The sequence below is a fragment of the Lynx canadensis genome, chromosome A2 (assembly GCF_007474595.2).
Source record: "Lynx canadensis isolate LIC74 chromosome A2, mLynCan4.pri.v2, whole genome shotgun sequence".
NCBI lineage: Eukaryota > Metazoa > Chordata > Mammalia > Carnivora > Felidae > Lynx > Lynx canadensis.
In genome coordinates this window covers 78,286,553-78,311,621 of record NC_044304.2, presented here as the reverse complement: position 1 = coordinate 78,311,621, position 25,069 = coordinate 78,286,553, and the positions used below count along the sequence as shown (strand labels likewise).

At 46.0% G+C, this 25,069-nt stretch overlaps 1 protein-coding gene across 1 annotated transcript in view; it reads right to left on the bottom strand.

Annotated features, from left to right (window-relative positions):
• Window positions 1-25,069, bottom strand: part of ATXN7L1 (ataxin 7 like 1) — a 248,563-nt gene that overhangs the window by 195,320 nt on the left and 28,174 nt on the right.

The window sequence follows — 25,069 nt, the reverse complement described above, 5'->3', positions numbered from 1 at the left end:
AAGAAAATGACTGATGCCTTCACAAATATTCCAAAAGCATCTTGGGTGAGTGCCAGATACCAGGCGCTAACTCTAACAAGCTGCCTGAGCTAAAATCCTTGTCTTTTGGAATAGCTTTAGGATTCTTAGCAGCAAAAGCAGCAAAGCAGTCTTAGAATGTTTGAGGTGAAAGAAAACTAGTCTTTCAGGCTTTGTTTGACTCTGTAATGGCCCAAATGCAAGGCTGACTGATCAGTTGCACAACACAGCTCTGGTTTGAAACAAAGGAACCATCCATTGTCTTACCAACTTCAAGATAATTCCAGAAAGGGGGAGGAGGGCCTCCAAAAGTTTGGTCACTCTTTGGTAAGTCGGCAGCAGGCATTGAGGTCAATATGCATTAGGATAATTCGTAACTGTACCCTGGTGGAAATACTTTACCAAAAAACCAGGGTATTGAAGCCAAGTGAGACCCCAAGACTTGCAGCCAGAAAAGACTATGCCCATATTTATCCCTTATTGCTGAACACATGGGTGGCTAATTTTCACATTAAATTTAACTTCGTTTTAAAAATTCAGGATGGAGGTTGCTCTGGGGGTGGGAGGGAAATGGTAAATGAAAGGGGGGACATGGATGTGTCTAAATGACTACAAAGGTCCTTTCTCTCTCTCTCTCTCTCTCTCTCTTTCTCTCTCTTTCTTTCTTGTTTATTTATTTTTGAGAGAGAGACAGACACAACGCAAGCGGGGGAGGGGCAGAGACAGAGGGAGACACAGAATCCAAAGCAGGGTCCTGGCTCTGAGCTGTCAGCACAGAGCCCGATGTGGGGCTCGAACTCATGGACCGCGAGATCATGACCTGAACCAAAGTCAGACACTCAACCAACTGAGCTACCCAGGTGCCCCCAAAGGTCCTTTCTTGACTTGCATGGGTGGTGGTTACAACAGTGTTGGCCTCATATAAATTTGTGCATTTGTTTTATGAAGTTTTCTGCATTCGTGTTGGATATTTAACAAAAAAAAAATGTTTAAAATCAGAGAAAGGTAAAAAGCATTAACTTTGTTTTTGGATTTTTCTTTTCTTTTTTTCGTTTTTTCCAAGCAAGGCTGGCATTTTAATTTTTTAACGTTTATTCATTTTTGAGAGACGGAGTGTGAGCGGGGGAGGGACAGAAAGAGAGGGAGACACAGAATCTAAAGCAGACTCCAGGCTCTGAGATGTCAGCACAGAGCCCGACGCAGGGCTCGAACCCACAGACTGCGAGAGCAGAACCTGAGTCGAAGTCGGAGGCTTAACGGACTGAGCCACCCAGGCGCCCCTGGATTTTTCTTCTTTAAATAGTTGTTTCCCATTCAAATGTCCTCCACTCCAACTAGTATTGATGTTTGTAGGTCACAGATATAGAAGCCAAGCCATGCAAACGAATATTCAAGAAAACAGTTAAAAGGTACATATTATCAGGAAGTAGCATATCAACCTAAAATTTATATTGGGGTATGGATGACCGCTGGGTGAGTGTTCTTCCAGAGAGCAAGCTTTTTTGGAAAGAAGGAAGAAAGGATGGGTCTGAGGTGGGGGAAGGAGCTGGCATTGAGAATGGGGCCTGCAAGGCTCACCTGGCCCCTCGGTGAAGCTGGAGCCCCCACCTGAACGGACAGACAGCTGTGGTTCTCACCACTGGAAGGCTCAGACACGCAGCTGTCTTCTCCAGCGTGGTCAGGCTGAAAGGCCATCACTTTCCCACTTCTACTCCAGCTGTGGGTAAAAGGGGAGCAGGGCTTTTTCCACTGCAAACTTCCCTCCATGTCCTCAGAAGACTTGGCTGTGATAAGCCAACACATTACCTGCTGCTGCTCTAAGACCCCATGGCAGGCAGTGGGGGCTGGGTTCTACCCCAGCTTGGCCTCAGGGAAGCAGCTGGCCTGGGAGATCTGTAGGCTTCTTCCAGTTTTGGGTCCCCTTATAACTCCATGAAAGATCAGTTATACAGATATCCAAGAGAGGTGAGTTGTCATCAAAGGTGAAAATCAAGACGTCATTTTACAGGCAGAAGGGTCGAGTAGTTAGGCACGTGGGTTCTGGACACAGAGGGACCTGGGTTGGAATGGTGGCTCCACCAGGACCATGCACAAGCCTTCCAGCCCCTCTTACCTGTAGTCTCCTCCTCTGCAAAATGCAAATGAAAGCAAGCAGGATGAAATGAGATGACGCACATACAGGTGGCAAGAGCGAAGTCAGTGTTCGGTATGGTAAACTGGCATTGTTGCTGTAGTTCTCCAGCACTTATATTAGCTGGCTGGTACTTGCAACATTTTATTTTCTCCTTGCATAATTAATCCTCTACTTTGTCTGATGCCGGAGATGCAGTTTTGCTACACTGTAGCACTGCACACACTCAGAATGTGTAAGCCCCAGACCTCTTCCAGGGACCAGCTGGAGGGTACAGACACTTGCTGCCAGGCGGCTCATGATTGTTTGCCCAGGGCCATGGAGCCCTTTCCTTACACTTGTTCTGGACACACTGAAATTCTCCGAGTCTCACGGACACTCCCACTGCTTCTCAACAACAGATTTTCCTTTCAATATTTATGGTGTCTATGCAAGCAGAGCGTAAGACCCTTGGGGCCGCAGGGAGAAATACGCACTTCTGCGAACGGAGAAGAGACACTGTTGACTCATTAGCTGCAAGATTTGGCCCTGGTGTTGCTTTGGGTGTTTGTCTCCTCAAGTCAGGGTGGGAGACTTTCACTACGTCACTTGTCCACTTTCACCCCATTACCTCTTATGACTAGCAGGCCGGATTTCTGGATGGCGAGAAAGAACAGCTGGCCGGGGACATGAGGCGGCTAACTAGTCACAGGACTGGGTTTGTGTGTTGACTGGCTATAGTCTATAAAGCACCCTCAGCTATGTCAGCCCAGCCACTCTCACAGACACCCTCTGCGGAAGGCAGGGAAACTACAGTATTTTTATTCTGACTTCACAGATGAGGAAACAGAGGCCCAGAATCCCGTGGCTTGCCCAACAGCCCATGACTGAGTAACGGTGGGATCTATGACCAAGTCCTCATTTCCATTCTCCCAGCAAATGGCTCTAAGTGAGGCTCAGACAGCCAACATAATCCACTAGGGAGGGGAAACACATTGAAACTTCTAGTTATTTCTTCTTCTTCTTTGTTGTTAATTAATACTTTATTTTTTAGTGCACTTTCAGTTATTCTAGTCGTTCTTAGCTCACCATTATAACTTTTTAAATCTTGTATCTGTTTCATAATACTCCCAATATATTATGAATTATAATTATAATTATAGAACAGTGTATTAAATCCACATATGTTGGGGTACCAGCTCCAAAGATTTTAACTGATAGGGCTGCACGATGAAAATAGCTTGGAGATCTCCTCTCTGAGGAGGAATCTTACTACTCCTGAAAATTAACAGACTGTTCTGCTCCTTTCCCTTCCTTTTGCTGTCATTTGTGACTTTTGGTCAAGAAATTTTAAGGAGGGGTAGTTTTCGGATTGCACCACAGCCTGGTGAAGCGATAACCTTGGTTTTATAAAGACTCACAGAAGGCGTTTTCTCCTACAGGGTCTAAGGTTGATATGAATCATCTTTCTTTGCAAAAGGATTCTAGTGATAAGCAAACATGGTGGTTCCCAGCTCACACAGCAGAGCCACCCTAAATCCCAGCATCATTTGTAGCCACTTATAAGCAGCAAAGGTTCAAGCAAGTATAGGGGTACCCAGGTGGTTGCACATTGGTTCTTGATCCATAACAAGCCCAAGCTCCTTCTTTCCTTTTCTTTTTTAAAAATGTTTATTTATTTTTGAGAGAGACAGAGTGTAAGCAGGGAGGGGCAGAGAGAGAGAGAGGGAGACACAGAATCCAAAGTAGGCACCAGGTTCTGAGCTGTCAGCACAGAGCCTGACGCGAAGCTTGAACTCCCCAACAGTGAGATCATGACCTGAGCTGACGTCGGACTCTTAACTGACTTAGCCACCCAGGCGCCTCCCCAAGCTCCTTCTTACAGTTGGTCATATGATTGCCATTTTGCGGCATTTAAGAGCATGGAACTTCTAGTAAACGTGATACTGAAAGTTTTGAGAAGGAAGGAATTGCAGGATTTATTCACTGCTCTGTCTCCAGCAGTGCCTAGAACCCAATGGGAACCCGATCGCAGTCTGCTGACTGGCTGAATGAATGGTGGCTAGACTATCCCTCACTCTCTTTTCTTGTCTCACCAAAGGCACTCTCAATGTGATAGTACAGAAAATGGGGTGAACGCAAAAAGAGTGGAAATGGCAGAGATCAACAAACAAATAACATTTTTGGAAAAGTGATCACTGAATGGGCAGGTGGGAGGGAACAGTGGCCTACATATGTCCCCAGAAAAGGGTATGGATGCAAGGGGAGTGTATTTGTCTGGGACATAACCTTGGTGGGCTTGGGAGCAGGAGACAGCGCACCCTTCAGATGAGCAGGGCAATCTGACGGGGGACTATTTGAAGGTCTGACGGTTTGTTTTCTAGGGAAATGAATCGGAAGAGTCTCCAGACTAGGTGACAGGAGGCGTGGTGGAGGGTCAGGGTGACAGGCAGGCTGAAAACAGTGGGATGGAGTGAGAATAGCCACACTAAAATACATGATGCTCTCGGTCCCCAGCTTCCATCTCCAGGGAGGCCACCCTCCTGGCAGGGAGGGGGGAAGATTAGTCTCTGAAACAAAACAAAACAAAACAAAACAAAACAAAACAAAACAAAACAAAACAGACAGCCTCAAGAACAGGCCTCCACAAGCTGATAAATGAAAATTCTCCAGAACCTCCAAGCCACTTGTGCTTTTTCTTTTTTTTTTTTAATCTTTACTTATTTTTGACAGAGAGAGAGACAGAGTGTGAGCAGGGGAGGAACAGAGAGAGAGGAGATACAGAATCTGAAGCAGGCTCCAGACTCTGAGCTGTCAGCACAGAGCCTGACATGGGGCTTGAACTGATGAACTGGGAGATCATGACCTGATCGGATACCCAACCGACTGCTCTGTCACTTGTGTTTCTTAGAAAAAATTTAGGGGCGCCCGGGGTGGCTTCGTCCGGTTGAGTGGATGGAGAGTGAGTGTTTGGAGAGTGAGGACCACCTGTAATGTTTACTGTAGAACCAAGGAGCATTCACCTCCTTTTTTATGTAAAAATATGTGTATGGGGCACCTGGGTGGCTCAGTCAGTTGAGTATCAGACTCTTGACCTCAGCTCAGGTCATGATCTCATGGTTCGTGGGATCGAGCCCCACGTCAGGCTCTTTGATGACAGCAAGAAGCCTGTTGGGAATCTCTCTTTTTCTCTCTCTTTGCCCCTCCCCAACTGGCATGTGTTCTCTCTCTCTCTCTCAAAATAAATAAACATTAAAAAACAAGTATGTGTATTGGGGCGCCTGGGTGGCGCAGTCGGTTAAGCGTCCGACTTCAGCCAGGTCACGATCTCGCGGTCCGTGAGTTCGAGCCCCGCGTCGGGCTCTGGGCTGATGGCTCAGAGCCTGGAGCCTGTTTCAGATTCTGTGTCTCCCTCTCTCTCTGCCCCTCCCCCGTTCATGCTCTGTCTCTCTCTGTCCCAAAAATAAATAAACTTTGAAAAAAAAAAAAAAAAAAAAAAAAAAAAAAAAAAATATGTGTACTGACTACATCTTCATTTAGCAAATTTAGACATTGGGGTTTACGCTTCCTCACATGTGCTAACTTTTTGCTTGTCCTAAAATCAACGACTACTTTGTGGCTTCTACTTGCTGCCTCCTATAATCAAAAACATTAATATTTCTACAATGAAACACAGGACTAACCATACTAATTCGGATAAAGAGTATAGTAAATGGCACATGTCAGTTCTGGTCAGATTTTGATGCCATATAAGTGTGCTTCAAACTCAGGAAGAAAAACCTTTCAGTATTCAGCGTATTTGAGCTTCAGACATGCAGATCCCTAATAATACAGCAGCACTATTATCCCTGTTTGATAGATGAGGAAGCTGAGGCCCCCCAAAATTCCGGAGCTTGTCCAAAATCACACAGCTGGTAAGTGGTGAGCTCAGGAGGTGACCCGAGGCAGTTTGGCCTCAAACCTAGGCTCTTAACTCCACTGCCCCATTGCTTCCTTGGGCATGGCTTACGGTTTAGGACTGGGGTTGGGGGAGGGCATTAATTACACTGTCACCATACAAGCAGGCGAGGAACCCGGTATCCACACCCAAGCAGAACCCTGCTGATAGGTAAGAGAGCCAGGTAACATCAATGCTTCCTGTCCTTGGAAAGCAAGGGCTGCTGGCTTGTTAGAAGACCAGGGCTTGGAGTTATATGCAGCTGGCCATGAGCCAGAAAGACCCTGGGCACACAGCACCTTGGAGAGAGCTGTGCCTGCTCCGAATTCCACAGAGGGTGGGATGAGGGGAACACAGAAAAGTCCAGGTGGAACCAGGTGAAACCAGGTGAACCAGTCTCAGTAACAAGGGAGACGGATACTATGGATGTGAGAAGTGAAAAGACAATGAGGAGAAATATCAGCAACAGCTGCTTATCCAGCACATACTATAGGCCAAATACCACGATAAGCGTTTTATGCGCCAAATCACGCTTTACCCATTCAATAGCCTCTTGAGGGAGGAGCCTTTAGTCCCATTTCCCAGAGGAGGCGGCTGAGGCCGGACTCACCACGTTCAGTTTATCAGAAGCAGAGCCCAAATGGAAGAAGGAGTTGATAAGAGGGAAAACACAGGGTTTAGAAGCTATCCCACTCGCGGAGGGAGACAAGAGGCTGTGAACCTCACTGATCTCTACAGGACAGACCCGTGAGCACCACTGGCAAAGGTATTCACGGCTTATGCGACGGGAGCTATCTTCTATGAAGCTACTTTCCAAATTATGTCTTCATGGGACAAGGCCTTTGACAGAGTAAATGAAAGGAGAATTTAAATACCAGACAACCAGTCTTATTTGCTTTTTTCACAAGAGAAGATGAGCAAATATATAGCCTCCGATCTCCAACTCGGAGAAGGCAATCAATCCTTTTGACAGGCTCAGCTCTCCAACAGCAAAGTGAAAATACAGCCACTGCCCACACAGACAAAGCTCCCGTAGGCCAACGTGCAGGAGAGAGGAGACACAGTCGCGCAATTTTATGATAACGTAATTCATTTAATTAACGGCAACAAAACACCCACAAACACACACTCACTGAGGAGCTCTGCACAACCGTCAGCTTCCCCATCTTCAGGGCTGACCATTTGCAGACTTTGGTGCAAATGATGGAAATGCACTTACCAAAGGAAAGCTATTTCCGCGAGAGGGGAAAACATTTAAACTTCCTTTCAGGCTGGGGCCAAAGACAGAACGTCGTTTACATTCCAAGCAAAATCGCAAGCACTTCACGACCCGATGTTACAATGACCTTACAAGGACCTTCTCTGGAAAGAAGGGATTACGAAGAAAACAGTGAGCTGTTACGTGCTGCTAAGGCTGGGGTACAGTGAGGCTTTCTCAAACATTCCCATGTGAAGCTCCCCCGTAAAGCTGCTTGGGTTCTAAGTGGGAGGTCATGAGAAGGGTCTGTGTCTGCGGGCCGGCAAGCCCCTCGCCCAGAGCTGGCAGCTGTGTGCCCACTTTACAGATGAGGACAAGGAGGCGCTGGGAGGCTGAGTGACTCACCCCAGGTCACACCAAGCACAGGAAGTGGAACCAGAAGTGACACCAGGTGTGCCCCCACAACCGGGGACTCTCTGGCAGAGCTGGGGAGGGGGATGGTGACATGGGCAGGGGTCTTCAGCCCTCCTCACCCCACCCCTCAACCTGAGCTGGGGGGTCCCATTTTATCTGTTTGATTGATCAGGCTTCTGCTTATTAAGATTTTTGGAGGGGGCGGAAATGGTCCTTTTCTGCAACATCATCATCAACAACGAAGACAGTGACTTTGAAAAGCACAGCCCCACGCCCCTGGCATGCCTTGTTTTGTGACTGGAAGTGTTTTTGTACCTCCTTTCCCTCTCCCTGCCGCGGGGGTGCGGGGTGCAGCCAGTGGTGACTGTGGAAGAGGATGAGATGTCGCTGTGTGGGAAATGCTATACATACCTAACACGTGATTTGGCAACGGAAGATAACATCTGACTCAGAAAGCAGCCTACATCAAAACAGTAAATCAAAAGCAAACAATGTGGGAAAACAAATTCCTGTTTCTTGCGGAGCCCGTGATGGGAGGATTCCCGTCCCAGGGCTCTTAACCCATAAATCAACAAATCCACCCCTAGAAGAAGCCAGAACTAACATTCTCGCCTCCACGTGGGGCAGGGAGATTAGGACAGCCGTGCTGTGCCCGACAAGTCCAGGGGCCCTGGCGACAGACGGGGGCTGCGTGTCCTGGGACCCTGCTTGCAAACAGCCTTTTATCACAGACTGACTGCAGGGCAATGAACACTAAGAGCAAGATTCACAGGGCTGTCCTACTGAGAGTTTAGAGACGTCTTGAAGTCCAGTGCTTCTCAATCCCGGTTCCTAGGAGCCTTGGGGTGCCTCAGAAGTATCTCAGGGTTCACCTCAGGGCCATCTGCCCCTCCTCCTTCAACCAGAAGTCCCCTTTGTGTGTGTGTGTGTGTGTGTGTGTGTGTGTGTGTGTGTGTTTTATCGAGGGCTCTGAGCAAGGTTTCGGTAACAAATGAGGTGCTCTAGTCCACCTCTGTCATGTCATAGATGAGGCGACTGAGGCCCAGAGAGGGAGAGTAAGTTGTGCACTGTCACACAGATGGTGAGGGGCCAAGCTCCAGCCTGACTGCTCATCACTCTGCCCCTCTCACCAGCCCCTGGCTGCAGGAAGGGTTCTGCTTCAAAACAGCCAAACGGACGTGAATGCCCCGTAGTCCCATCACTATAGTATGAAGGCACATGAGACCCACGCAGGAGGTCTCTCAGACTGCTCTGGGAAAATCACGACAGATTTAAAATGCCTGGAAAGCAACTGGCTGTGATGACAGCACTTCCCAACTCCCTATTTCCAACTCTGCAGGCTGAGGTGGGCAACAGGTGGTAAAAATCATTAAGTAAGGAACATCTGCCGACATCCATTATGAAAAGGTTGTGGGCCAGAAAGCATGAAAAAATGCTCTGGGAGACTTTTTGGCTAAATGTGGCAGATGGATCATGACATTTATCTCTACTGTCTCCTGAAGCTGCATTAAAATGACAGCAAGTCTCATTTATTTATTTATTTATTTATTTATTTATTTATTTAATGTTTATTTATTTTTGAGAGACAGAGAGCAAGTGAGGGAGGGGCAGAGACAGAGGGAGACACAGAATCTGAAGCAGGCTCCAGGCACAAACTGTCAGCACAGAGCCCGATGCAGAACCCACAAACCGTGAGATCATGACCTGAGGTGAAGTCTGATGCTCAACCGACTGAGCCACCCAGGCGCCCAAGTCTTGTTTTTTTTAAGTTTTTATTTATTTTGAGAGAGAGAAAGAGAGAGCATGTGCACGAATTGGGGAGGGGGTAGAGAGAGAGAGAGGGAGAGAGAACCCCAAGCAGGCTCCGCACTGTCAGTGCAGAGCCCGATGTGGGGCTTGATCTCATGAACCATGAAATCATGATCTGAGCTGAAACCAAGAGTTGGACGCTTAACCGACTGAGCCACCCAGGAGCCCCATTAAGAACAGCGTGAACGAGAGGAGATGAGTGGAGATCTAAGATATCAACAAAAATTTGGATGCTACTGGAAAGCAGCTGGACAAACGGTAAAGGACTAAGTAAACCCCAGCCTGGGGCAGATGGGTGGGAGGTGGGCTCAGGCTGATTTGAACCCCAAGAGCTCAGGAAGGCCCAGGAGCATGAGGAGCATGAGGTGGGGGTGGCGAGGGGAAGTGGGGGAGGGGACTAACCACAGGAAGCTCCCCGGAGAGTTCACAGAACCTTACACCCTCCCACTCTCTGCCTCACCGTGGCAAAAGGCAGTGGGAATCAGAGTTGTTTAAGACAGGACATGCAATAATAGTGCACTAGCTGCTTCAGCTGTGAATAATACTTACATGGTCATAAGGATACGAGACCCACAGTAGCTATTTAGTGAAAAACTGCCATGCAGCTATCATGGAGGGATGCATGGAGGCGGAGTGCTGTGTGTGGAGGGTCTATCAAAGAAATAAACTCCCATCTCTCATGGCAGGACGTTGTTAGAGAATATCAAACTTTTTAAAAATCCAGAAGCGGCAGAAAAAGCCAGTTACTGTAAATTACAGAAGCCAAGAATAGAAAAGGATGGTGAAAAGTGTTTTGGAAGTATTTGCATCTGGGAGTAGGAATTGAGAAAAGGGCGGGGCCTGGTGATTTTTCTTACAAGACTTACAGTATGGTCTGATTTTTAAAAACTATGTACATGTATGAATTTGATAAAAATAATAAAAATTTGTAATGCCGGGGCACAGACTCACTCACCAAAGAAGGAATTTTTACTGACAACACAAATTGGTTATTCCCCCCACCCAACTGCCTTCCGCAATCATCTCTTAGCTGGCTCCCCCTGCCTCCGAGGCCAACTTCCTAGCATTTTTTGCACATGCTTCGCCAGAGTCATTTTCCAGCAGATCTCTGATCACACTGCCCTCTGCTCCAGGCCTGTGTGCTAGAAGATGAAACTCATAGCCCGGGCCTAAGAGCACATCCACAGCTTTCACCCTGACCTTCCAGCCTGGCCTTCTGCCCCTCCCAGGCCGGTGTCCTCTGTCCAGCTCGGCCTGCTCCCTACCTTCCCTACTGAGGGATGCCTGCAGGTCTCCCCTCCTCCTCAAGGGACTCCCCCCTGCAGTAGAAAATGCATGTATAACTTCTGACTCACCTAAAACATAACTACTAATAGCCTACTGTTGACCGGAAGCCTCATGGATAATGTAAGCAGTCGATTAACACACATTTTGTATGTTACATGTATGAAATACTGTCCTCTCAAAATCAAGTAAGTTAGAGAAAAGAAAATATTGTTAAGAAAAGCATAAGGAGGAGAAAATATGTTTAGAAAGGACCGTACTGTATTGAAAAAAAACAACTGTATAAGTGGACCCATGCAGTTCAAACCTGTGTCATTTTACTTCTTATGACCTGGATTGTCTTATTTATGGATTGTCTTTCCTTCCTATATGGGGCAAGGGGCTTTCTTGCTCACCCTTGTATCTTAGAGCTCTGCCTGGGACCTAGTAGGTACTCAATAAATATCTGCTGATGAATGAATGAGTGAACAAGTGAATGAAGGACTTTTAAAAAATGCACCCTCTGGTCCTTCTCAGACATCACAGCAACGATGCTCCTTCTCAGCTCACTCCACCCAGAAATTCACTCCCACTGCTTTTCTCTTCAGTCAAAGTCGCTCATGACCCGGGGTTTGTCGATCCTCCTGAAGACAGGGTCTGTCACTTCTTCTGGAAACGCCATGAGGCCCCACCCTCTGGCTTCTCCTTCCTTACTGCCCCTGCATCTGACCTGACCTCTCTCTTCTCTATTTGACCCCACCCCTGGGTTGTCTTGTCCAAACTCACAACTTTCAATACTGGCCCACTCTACCTTTTTTGTGGTTCTGAAATCCAAAAGCTCTAAAATCAAGTTTTTAGATAACTTTGGTACCAAAACTTATTTCATGACAACACTGGATCTTACTTTATGTGAAGCTATATCTAGTCTTTATTTATCTACTGACGTGTGAAGTATTACAGTTTGCTGAAGAAATACTTGTGTGCTTTATTACAGGGGACGCCCAGACCCCACCGGGAACATTAGTTGATTGCCTTTTCTAAAATCTGAATAATGCTGAATTCTGAAACCTGTCTGTCCCTATGGGGGTCGTACACGGACCTGCTCCATCTGCACACAGACACCTCCCACTGAGGCAGCTCCAGCTTCCCCTTTTGATAAAATTAATGCTGGGGCACAGACATGCTCGTCCAGCCTTCTCCACTGAAGGGTGTGGAAGGTGAAGCTTGCAATTTGCACTCAGCATGTAATAAACAGAACTCCTGACTTCTCTACAGGTTCACCTGCCTCAGTTATACCATGAGCATTCATGCCAGTTGCTTGGACCTAGAAACTAAGCATCATTCTTGACACCTCTCCCCCTGCCCTGTCCCATCCCACCTTTAATCCCTCAGGAAGGAGGGTCAGTTCTATCTTCACAAGCTGTCCGCTGTTAATCACATTCACTGCTACCCCCATTGCAAGCCTCCCTTCCTGGCTTCTCTCCTTCTATCTTTACCCCATGAGAGCTAGTACTCCACAGAGCAGATAGGGCTCTTAAAAACAAAGGTCAGATCAAAGTCACTCCCCTGATGAAAACCCTCTAATGGCTTCTCTCAACACCAGGATAAAATCCTAACTGTTCACGTAACCTACAAAGCCCCATGTAGCTCGTTCCTGCCTCCCACTCTGGCCTCACCTCCTATCATACACTGCCTTACTCAGTTTCCTCCAGCCATGGCAGCTGTCCTCCCTTCCTGCCCCAGGACCTTTGCACCTGCCAGTCCCTTTTTCCTAGACTCTCCTGGCTCTCACTTTGCTTTCTCCTCACATCATTCAGTTCTCTGGTCAAATATCATCTTCTTACAGAGGACTTCTGTGCTACGTACAGTCCATTCCTTACTCCCTATTTCTTTGCTGCATTTATCTTTGGTTTATTGACTCTTTTACCTAGTAGACTATAAGCTCCATAAAGGTAAGAAGTTTTGTGGTTTTATTAACCACTGAATCCCCCAGGGGAGCCTGGCTGGCTCAGTACAGCATGTGACTCTTGATCATGGAGTTATGATCCAGCTCCACACTGGGTGTACAGATTACTTAAAAATAAAATCTTAAGGGGTACGTGGGTGGCTTAGTTGTTAAGCATCAGACTTTGGCTCAGTTCATAATCTCACAGTTGGTGAACATGAGCCCTGTTTCAGGTGAGCTTGAGCCCCACACTGGGGGAGCTCCGGTACTGCTTCAGGTAAAAACACAAGCCCCAGGTGAGCCACGCTTCTCTCTTTCTCTCTGCCCCTCGTGGGATTCTCTCTCTCTCTCTCTCTCTCTCTCTCTCTCTCTGCTCCTCGCTCACTTGTGCCCCCCCCCAAAAATAAGTAAATAAATAAACATAGTCTTAAAACAAACAAACCACTGAATCCCTGGTATTTAGGGTATAGCCTGAAACACAGCACATGACCAATGAATACCTGTTGAATAAAAAAATGAATAGATGTACTCATTGTATACCATTTGGAAAATATCATTTAAAAAATGATCCCTAGATACAGATATCCCCTAGATACAAAGTTACATACAAATAAGTATGTGTGTTTAATGAAAAAAATAATAAACATAATTTGTAATGATCTATGTCTTTTTAAAAAATTTCAGTATAGTTCACACACAATGATACATTAGTTTCAGGTGGCGAGGTTCGTATCGTGATAGGGATTTGAACTTTATAAGAGTATGCATTTGTTAAAACTCAGAGATTGCATAAGGTTTGTATATTTCATTGTATACAAATTTTCCCTCAAATAAAAGAAAATAAAATTAATACTAGTTAATGACACGCATGCTGAAGTATTTGCAGGAAAGTGTACTGATGTCTGCAACTTGAAATGCATCGAAGAAACCAAGGTAGTGTATTGGATGAATAGAAGGAAGACAGATGGATGGATACATATCATATATATATGACAATATAAATATAATAAAATGTGAATGTTAGACCTAGTGGTAGTTATAAGAGAGAGTTCACCACAAAATTTTTTCAATTATGCTGTATGTTTGAAAATTTTTGATAAATTAGAATGTTAGAAAAATGTTAGAAAAAACAATTTGTGGACACCTTGACTATAATTTTGTAGCCCACATGTTTCGCTGAATATTTTATTGTATTTTTCCATGTCATCACTATCTTTGAAAATATGGGTTCAGGGGCGCCTGGGTGGTTCAGTCGGTTGAGTATCTGACTTCAGCTCAGGTCATGATCTCACAGTTTGTGGGTTTGAGCCCCACGTCAGGCTCTGTGCTGACAGCTTGGGGCCTGGAGCCTGCTTCGGATTCTGTGTCTCCCTCTCTCTCTGCTCCTTCCCTGCTCACACTCTGTCTCTCTCTCAAAAATAAATAAAGATTAAAAAAAATAAAAAAAAAGAAATTATGGATTCAAATGGCTATATGCTGTGCCACCGAATGGATGTACCACAATTTATTTTAACTGTTCTCCTATCTTTGGACACTTAGGCCATGTTCAATTTTTCACTTTTGTCAACAATAGAGTAATGAAAATCCCATACATGGGTCTGTGTGCACAAGTATGTTTATTTATTCAGTTTACCCTCTCAGAAGTGTAATCACTAGGGTCAAATGTCATAGCATTTTGGAATCTGGATGCATACATACTGCCAACTTCTTTCTTCAAAAAAATTTTTTTAGACATTTATTTCTTTTTGAGAGAGAGAGAGGGAGCACATGCATGCATGAGAGGGGGAGGGTCAGAGAGAGGGAGACAGAGGATCTGAAGCAGACTCTGAGCTGTGAGCACAGAACCCAATGCAGGGCTCGAACTCATGAACTGTGACATCATGACCTGAGCCAAAATCAAGAGTCGGACGCTTAACTGACTGAGCCACCCAGGTGCCCCCATACTGTCAACTTCCTTCTTGAGGCAGCCATTGAATGGGTATATTCTTATTAACAGGAGAGTCTGCAGATTTCTTGAAGGAAAGCAGCTGCTTTCCTCTGCCTCCGTCTCTGGGTTTAGTGTCCTGCCATGCACAGAAAAGTGTCTTGCATTATGCGAAAAGACCATACAACCAGAACCAATCCTGCCGTATCTTGGAGGAAAAAAGCGAGAGGCACTTTTCTTCATGGGAAATTTGAGGTTGCCTCTTCATGACCTGTGTTGAGGAGAGGCCTTCAGACTGAAGGCAAACACCGAGGTCTCCCCGAGACGCGCTGGACCACTGGGAACCAGCTTTTCCCAGGGTTAAAGGTGGTCTCTGGGACTCACTAAAGAAATTATGGTTCACCAAGCAATGGAACATTCTGGTGGCCTTTCCGCAGAGTGAGGTCAGGCCATATGAAGTCTGGTGGGAAGATGACTAGGATGGATGCCAAGGGAAGCAGCAAGCAGGATGCAGAACGGGGCGGGGGGACAGCATCCTCAGACTGTGCTGGTGGAGGGGGTTGCCTTCTTTACTCCATGCCTCTCTGGACTGTGGGTCGTTGTTTTTAAAACAATTTTATAATTAAAACAACAACGAAACCCCCCAAAAAGCAAAGTTAGCTCCCAGAGGAAAAGGAGACAAGTTTGGTGGGGCTGACTCTTTGGGATTACTGTTTGGATTTAGCACCTCAGTATTTCGGTTTAGACCTTAGTGTGCTAGGATTTCAGCTTTGAAAGCCACTGGAGAGGGGCGCCTGGGTGGCTCAGTCGGTTAAGCATCTGACTCTTGATTTCAGCTCAGGTCATGATCCCAGGGTTGTGGGGTCCACACTGAGTATGGAGCCTGCTTAAGATTCTCTCCCTCTGCCCCTACCCCCACTTTTGTGCTTTCTCTCTTTCTTAAAACAATTTTTTTTTAAGTCACTGGAGCAGTAGGCCGCATCTACAAATAACCTTTGCACCAAAGGTTTATTTGTAAGTTGTTGTGTGGGACTTGGAATATACTTCCCCATAAAATGGAAGCAATTTCTACTCTGGCTGGGAAGAGCTTTTCTGATCCTTCGTGAAACCAAACCAGATCTGCTTTCCATAGAGGACAGTAGAACCCGACCAATGGAGACTCTGAAGGGACCTTCGTAGGACTGGTGACATAGCCTGTAGTTTTTCTTTAAAAAAAATCTTTCTAGGGAAGTCTGGCTAGTGGCACCCTTATTTTTCATCTGTTTTTTTTTTTTGTTTTTTTTTTCCAGAGGGAAGAAGAACAGAGAATAAAACCTGTCAGAACTTTGCGTAAAGGGTGGAGGGATGAAAGTGAGGGGCGAGGGGTCTTCAGTAAATGTGTGAGAACAAGCTCCTCCAGAGGTGGAAATGGTCTGACTTACCCCTGGTGAGAGGGGGCGGGGAAGAAGGAACAGGCACTCCTGCATCCCCGAATAAGTTCAAAGGAGGGCAGTGCTCCAAGGGCAGTGCTCCAGACCTGGGGGCTCGAGGAGGAGGATAGTGGGATGCAGGATCAGAAATGAAACCCACTGGAAACCGGAACTCTCCCAGCGAAGGGAATGACTTTAATGCACAGACTTTGGAGGCAGCAAACAGACTCTTGAGCCTCACCAACAGCAATAGAAATGAGGCGCTTCCAATGGTCCAGGATTTCAGCAGGCCCAATCACCAGAGCGCGGCCCTCGGATCACTGATTCATTTGCAGATGACACTGACCACACAGGCAAATAATTGCCAGTAAACAATGTATGTTTCCACCATGTGGAAGAGGTAATATCTATTTAGCTGAACGTCTTATTACACCTTGAGAATGTAAGTCCCTGAGTCACACAAGTGATGCAGGGTCACCCAAACAAACAAAATGATCCAAGGACCAGAAAACAATTTAAGAAATGAGATGATCAAACCATAGTACCAAGCTATAGTAATCAAAGCAGTATGGTATTGGCATAAGAACAGACCCACAGGTCAAGCAACAAAAGAGACAGCTCAGAAATAAACCCACATGTATATGGTCAATTAATTTACAGCAAAGGAGCCAATGGCAAAAGGATAGCCTCTTAATAAATGGTGTTGGGACAACTGGACAGCTACATGCAAAAGAATGAAACTGGACCACTATCTTACACCATAGACAAAAATTTACTCAAAATAAAGACTTGAATATAAGAACTAAAGCCATAAAACTTCTAGAAGAAAACATAGGCAGGAAACTCCTTGACATTGGTCTTGGTGATGACTTTTTGAATTTGACACCAAAAGCAAAGGCAACAAAAGCAAAAATAAACAAGCAGGACTATATCAAATCAACAAGCTTCTGCAGAGCAAAGGAAACCATTAATAAAACAAAAAGACAACCTAATGGCTGTCAGGAAATATTTATAAATCACACGTCTGATACGGCATTAATATCCAAAATATATAAAGACTTCTACAACTCAACAGCAATCCCCCCCGCCCCCCAAATCCAATTAAACAATGGCTACAATTAAACGATGGCTAGAAGTGGCCTGGGTGGCTCAGTCAGTTAAACGTCTGACTCCTGATTTCGGCTCAGGTCATGATCTCACTGTTTGTGAGACTGAGCCCTGCATCAGAGCCTGCTTGGGATTCTCTCCCTCTCTCTCTACCCCTACCCCACTTGCATGCACACATGCTCTATCTCAAAATAAATAAATAAACATTTTTTTTTTAAATTTTTTTTTTCAACGTTTATTTATTTTTGGGACAGAGAGAGACAGAGCATGAACGGGGGAGGGGCAGAGAGAGAGGGAGACACAGAATCGGAAGCAGGCTCCAGGCTCTGAGCCATCAGCCCAGAGCCCGAAGCGGGGCTCGAACTCACGGACCGCGAGATCGTGACCTGGCTGAAGTCGGACGCTTAACCGACTGCGCCACCCAGGCGCCCCATAAATAAACATTTTTAAAACATGGGCAGAGGACCTGAATTTTTCCAAAGAAGACAACTGATAGCTAACAGATTCATGAAAAGGTGCTCAACATCATTAACCATGAGGGAAATGCAAATTCAAATCACCATATCACCTCACACCTGTCAGAATGGCTATTATAAAAAGATAAGCAATAATAAGTGTTGGTGAGGATGTGAGAACCTTTGTGCACTATTAGTGGGAACGTAAATTGGTGCAGCCACTACAATATGGCGGCACCTTGAAAAATTCAAAATAGAATGACCATATGTTCCAGCAATTCTACTTCTGGGTATTTATCTGAAGAAAACAAAACACTAATTCAAAGAGATACATGCACCCCCATGATCAATGCATCATTATTTATAATAGCCAAGATATGGAAACAACCTAAGTGTCCATCGATAGATGAATGGATAAAGAAAATGTAGTACGTACACACACGCACACACACACACACACACACACACACACACACACACAAATATTATTCAGCCATAAAAAAAAAAGAATAAAATCTTGCCATTTGTACTAATATGGATGGAACTTGAGGGCATTTTACTAAATGAAATGAGTCAGACAGAGACAGACAAATACTGTTTGATCTCACTTACATGTGGAATCTAAAAATGAAATAAGAAAACGAGCCAAAAATCCCAAGCTTATAGAGAACAGATTGATGGCTGTTTGGGTGGGGGTGGGTGGGGTGAAATGGGGGAAGGGGGTCAAAAGGTGCAAACTTCCAGTTATAAAATAAATAAAGCATGGGGATATAATGTACACTATTGATGACTATAGGTAATAATACTCTATTGCATATTTGAAAGTCACTAAGACAGTAGATTTGAAAGTTCTCATCACAAGAAAAAAAATTCTGTAACTACGTGTGGTGATGGGTGTTAACCAGATGTATTGTGGTGATCATTTTGCAACATATACAAATACTGAATCATTATGTTGTACATCTGAAACTAATATAATGTATGTCGATGTACCTCAATCAAAAATTAAAAAAAAAAAAACACAAAAGAAATGAGATGAGCATGGTAAAATCCCAGGAGAGAGCGATTAGGGAGAACACAGGAAGCCAGCATTTAAAGGGTAGGGCAATGCGATCCCCTGTGCACAGTACAGAGTGATGCTTCTAGAGAGGAGATGAAGGGGAAGTGAATTACTAGGGACAGATGGCAAACATGATCAGGTGGCATAAGGGCCCCCCCCAAAAAGTGCTGGGACAGGGAGACACTAAGGGCAGGGGCTGCCCTCCACAGCACGGGCTCTGAACAGATACTAGAAGAATATCAGTGATTTGAGGTTATCCTGAAGCAGCTGTCAGACCACTCACTGGTTTTTTGCTTCTCCCTATTTCTTCAGATCTAAGAAGAATCTTCCATATTTCACGTACTGGTAAGAAAGAAAAAAACCAACAGACCAGTTAAACCAGGATACAGCATCGATTTTAAGATGCATTTCAACTCTGGAGATGCTACCGTGTGAAAATAGAAGCATCTTAGAAGCAAGGAAATACGGTAGATTGATAGGATGCTACCTGTTTGGGGAGGGGTGTATGGAACTGTGAGACTGCCTCACCCCTCCTCCCCAGCACCAACGAAAGTGGGCACAGGTGTCCAGAATCTACACATGATAGGGGAAAAGCCGAACGTGGGTGAATGTACGACAAAGGATCCATGGAAGAAAGCAGGCCTGGGGACTGCAGGACTCCCCGTGGATCTGATTTACGGTGTCTGTGGAAGGTGGCTTCGCCATGGGGCACAGGTCTCTGGCCACCCTTCTCTGCTCACATAGCGAGTCTAGCCGATGCCAAGCTCACAGCCTCCCGCAGGTGCGCCAGGCCTTAGGGAACGTCTGCCAAGTGCTCGCCTCCCTCGTGAATGAACACCGCGCCCGTACGTTCTCTCTCTCTATGGCGCAGGTCCTAAAAGCAGGAGCTGGGCTGCACAGGAAATGTTTTTGCAAAGAATGAACCAAGTCTTCTCTCTCAGAAAAGAGCTTCCCTCCAACCTCCTTCACAGGAGCTGGAAAGGAATGCTGCCCATTTGCAAATCAATAACTTACATTGGCTGTGTAGACAATAAAGCGCAAGATGTGATCCTAGAGACCCATAATGGCTCAGTGTTCTAACATAATCCTGCCCTCCACGAAGCAGACAAGAAAACGACACAAGCCTCCTGGCTGTGTCTGCCCAGTGCCACACCGAGGGCTGGTGGTCTGTCTGCTTTTCTTCCTTCCTTCCTTTTTTTTTTTTTTTTTTTTTTTTGGTGGAAAATCAGAAGGCTTCAGCTGAGAACACTGCCAGGAGCTGAAGACACTCGACATTTTACCACTTCCTACTTTTCACAGCTATTTGCATAAGGGTTGTTAGGAAAATACCTATACCAGAAGGGAGACGGCTTAATGGAAAAAGCATTTCAATCATTCACTTTCAGCCAGAATTTCACACACTCGGAGGCACTTGACATTATCCTTGGAAATCAGGAGAGAAACAGCTGCCGAGCAGGCCACACCCCCAGGGAGTTCACAGCCTTTTGATACGAGGGGAGTCACCCGTGCAGAGATTTGCTGGATTCTGTGAAATCCCAGCCAGGAGCAGGAGCTGGGAGATCAGGTAATAAAAGTGATCTCCATCCCACCTAGATCAGCCCCCTGCTCAACCTGCAGAGACAATAAAAAGGGGCCGTGATTGGCAACCTTAATTTTCCCCTGAATGGTTCACTCCCTTCTAATTACTGTCGGAGTCTGGCACCAGGGCGAGAGCCCTAGGCAAGTAGAAATGACCCCAAGTCTTGGATCCCTGGGAACCAAGCCAGCCAGGTGTTCTGGGAATCTAGGAGGGAGCTGTTCTCTACCCACCTGCCCCATCTGAAGGCTTGGCCAAAGCACACCTCTGCTTCCTGTCCATTCAAGAGCCTCTTGGGAACCTCTCCCACCCCAGCAGAAAAAGCAAAGGAATCCATTCCTTCATGAAGGGTAATTCCTGCTCAGACATGCAGTCTGCAGTTCAGACTCAATTGCTGAAGAACTCTTGGAGTTGCCCACTCAACTTTAGGGAAGCCAGCCCTAGCGGGAGGCACAAGAACCGACCAAAGGATCCAACAACATCTGACCCACTCGGCTGTGGGTGTTCTAGATACAAATGCAGAGGTGTTGCCTTTTATAAAGGGCAAATGGCACGCTGTTTGGGCAGCGGCTCAGCTGAGAGATGTGTTAGGAAGCTGTTGCTGCTGAATGCAGGAATTAAAAAAAAAAAAAAAAAGCTTGTGGAATTTGTGCACTTTTGACCAATATCAAAACTTGAACCTGGAAGATGGTTGCCTGACGGTCTGGCATCTCTCCCTGGCCTAAGCACTCTAAATCCAACATGGGGATTTCCACGCCGCAGCCCAACGCTACTTTACTGGACTTCACTCCCAATTTGCTAGGCACACGGGTGTAACTGCTGGCAGCTTCCCCATTTGGACTGGGTTCCAGATGGTACCTGATTAGCACGTATGAGTCTGTTTTGGCCACTTGGCCTATATTGGACAGTCCATCTGGGCCATCTGAACAGCAGCTGTTCATCAGTTTGTGCACAGGGCAGAACGAGATGTGTCTTCTTTCCCCTCTCCTGTATCTCAGTGTGCCCAAAAGACAGGGAAGAGCTTCAACGCCCCGTGAGGACCGGTAGTCTTAGGCCCAGCCCTGCATTGCAGGACAGAGAACGCTGGTGAGTTTACTCCTCAAACTCAGGCCATGAACGCTGATAGGAAAATATACCTATAAAGTACCTACTATGCTCCAGGCATGGAAAAAAGGGATATATATGAGACATGGGCCCTGTCTTAAAGGAACTCAGAGCCCACAAGGAAGAGATGATATAAGAAACAATAAGATATGATAGATGCCATAACAGAGGCACCTGAACTATGACAAGAAATGGGTGAGGACTTGGTAAACTGTGCATGGGGCTGGGTGGGGGGGATGGGGTCAGGGAAACTTCATTTGAACGTGGGAAATGGCCAGGTGGACCGAGCCAGAAGTGAGAAGCAGAGGATTAAGAGGGGAAGGTGAGTGGGGGCAGGAGATGTGCGAGGGGACATTTGCCCACTTCACTCAGTAGACCCTAGGGGGCCACTAGTGTGATTTAAGAAGCAGAGTAACCATCAAGACCCGAGTTTTGGAAAAATCCCTCTGGAGATGGTAAGACTAGATTAGAGAGGCAGTAACTAGGAGAGAGGTCGGTTAGGAGGCTGCTATGAAGGTTCTGGAGAATGAGAATGTGTACAAAGGCTGCCGCTGTGGGGGAGAAGGGGAGGAGCCAGAGCAGAAATGCTTTGGGACTGCAGGCAGGAGAGGAGAGAGGCCCACCTGGGGCGAGGCTGTGCACTGCTAGGTTAAAAAGCTGGTGCATTTTATATTTCATTCCAGCTTCCCAACGTACCAGCTCTCTGGACCACATTTTCTGAACCTTCCTGATCCCCAGATTCACCCCTGCCAGACTCCAAGCAACATTCTGGCTTCTATCACTACCTTGTATATCTTCCCCAGATCATGTATCCCACCTTCCACAGCTTCCAAACGTCTTACCCACCTGTCAAATGCTGCCCCATGAAGCCCTTCACGTCCTCCCCTGCATCTCCACTGGCTCCCAGACCAGAAGTCCCAGGAAGAAATGGGGTGCACACCCTGCTGGATCCTATGCATGGGCCCCTTTCCAAATACAAACCACAAGTAACTTACTGGAGGTGAGGTCACCCTTCCAGGTTTACTTGCCCCAGCTGGTACCAGGAATTCCAGGATCCATCTGGTCTACCCATACCCCCAAGTCCTGACCCCATGGCATAAGGCAATCTTGGGAGTCTTCCCAGAAGCCCTTCTGGGATATTTTTCTGTGGCCAAAGAATCATGCACATAAAATGACAATTCTAATTTCCTTGGTGAAGTCCACAAGACATACGTTTAGGGTGGGACCAGGACAGATCACTGGGGTACATGAGCCCCAGGTGTTTTTCCTGTAAATCTAGTTGCTAGTTCCAAAGGCAGGAGTAACGGTGGACCCTGTGTACACGGCACAGCATTTATGTTTAGAAGAGGGTTTTGCGATGTAGAATTGCATTGGATTTCTGCAACACGGGAGGTAGGGGAGTTACAAACTCCTGCAAGGAGAACTTGAGAACACATATCTTGTGGCCAGAGCGCCTGGGTTAGAACCCTGCTCTGCCTTTCACTGGCTGGCTGACCTTGGACGAGTACTCGACTTCCTTATGTCTCAGTCTCTCCAGCTGGAAAATGGGACTGATACTAATGCCTAGCGCATAATGAGCACTTTGTAAGTGTTCGTTAAAGGAAGACCTCCAATTCGGAGATGACTTTAACATGGTGCTGGTGTGCTGAGGGACTTGCTTGAGGCTGTCTGGCTGGAATATGAGACAAAGAACTAGAATTCCTTGCTCTTAGAGACAGGTCAAGCTCCTCTGGGAAGCACCTATTCTCTGGCAAGTTCCTCATCCTTCCTTGGCGAGAGCCTTTTTGGGGAAAACAATGTACATCATCATCCCACAGCAATAATTGTTAAAGCAGAACACATCTTTTTTGGAAAACTTTTAAGATAAAATTTATATAAATATCAAGTTTATATTTAGCCATTTTAAAGAGTACAGTTCAGTGGTTCTTAGTCTGTTTACAATATTATGCAGCCATTACCATTATCTAATTGCAGAATATTCACCATCCCCAAAGGAAAATCCAGTTCTTCCCAATTCCCCTCCTTCCTTAGCCTATGGCAACCACTATCTACTTTCTCTATGCCTATTCTGGACATTTCACATAAATGGAGCCATACAAATAGCGGGTCCTTTTGTCTAGCTTCTTTCACTCAGCATGATGTTTTCAAGGTTCATCTGTGTTCTAAAAAGTATCAGTACTCCGTTCCTTTTTATGACTGAATAGCATTCCATTGTGTAGATATACTACATTCTGTGTATCCATTCATCAGTTGATGGGACGTTGGATTATTTCCACCTTTTGGCTCTAGTGAGCGATGCTTCTATGAATATTGGTATACAGGTTTTTGTGAGAACTTGGATATATACCTAGGCGTACCTATGAGTGGAATGGCTGGATCATACAGTAACTTTTGGTCTAACCTTTTAAGGAACTGTCAAACTGCTTTCCACAGTGGCTATGCCATTTTTCATTCCTACCAAAAACGGAGAAGTGTTTCAATTTCTCTACATCCTCACCAACACTTGTAATTATCCCCTTTTCAAACCCTAAATACATATATTATAGACATCTTAGTAGATGTGAAACACTATCTCATTGCAGATTTGATTTGCATTTCCTTAATGATTCATGATTTTGAACATTTTTTCATGTGCAGTACAGCTTTATGTTCTTGATAATATGGAAGTTGAGATAAAAGAGGTGTCGGGCCCTTTTTCTGAGATGAAGAAGTATGCTTGGTATACGTGTACAAAACTAACCCCCACACAGATGGCAGCGGGAAACATTATGCCCAACAGACAGGTACATTTGGTCAGTTCCTATGTGTAGCAAGCAAACGGTGGCCTCTAGGGGTAAGGTGGGATTTGGAAAGGCTGCACAGGCCCACGAAAGCTTCCACGTCCATCTGGGGCCCAGCCTGCTCTGTTCCTCTTGCTGGTTATTAGGGCACATCTGTTTTTGCGGGCCTTCTTGGCCACCTCCACCTTTAGGATGGCAGCCCAACTTTGTCCAAGGGCTTGAAATTAGCAAGAGGCTCTGAGACGCTCAGCTGGTAAACCAATTGCAGACCTGAGAAAAGCTGGGGAGCTAAGGATAAATGCCACATGACAGATCCATCTCGTAAGCTAAGGGAGCAGATGGCCTGAAATGCCAGCCAATGTCAGGGCTGGGCACTCACTGAAGCAAAACCTTCCTATAGTAAAGGGGCAGCAAAGTGGCCCTGAGATGACTAGTGCGTGAGCACTGTGAGTTTTGAGCTGCTCTGCCAAAAGCAAAGGCAGAGTGTGACTGGGCAAGTGCCTTTCCCAAAAGAGACTGCTGGCTACCATGGTGAAGAATGATTACCCCAAGTATGGGTGTCCCAGGCCCCATGCTGCCTCTTCTTTTCATTGCTGCCTTTTGGCTATGTTGTCACTTTTCAGGGCCTTCCCCAGAAACAGAAGAAAGAAAAACACCACTGTGTGCTCCCACAATTCTTGTAGAAAGGTACTGCTGGGAGAGTCAGGCAGAAGCAATGGATTCCTGATCTATTATTGTGCCATAAATTACTCCCCAAATCTGTGGCTGAACACCACGATTTGTTATTATCTCTCACGGTTCTGTAGATTGACCAGACTCAGCTGGGCAGTATTTGCTTAGGATTAGATGTCAACTGAAGCTACAGTCATATGAAGATCCACTGGGCTGCATGTCTAAGACGGTCATTCACGTGGCTGGTGTTTGATGCTGCTGTCAGCTAGAAGTTCAGCAGGGGATGTC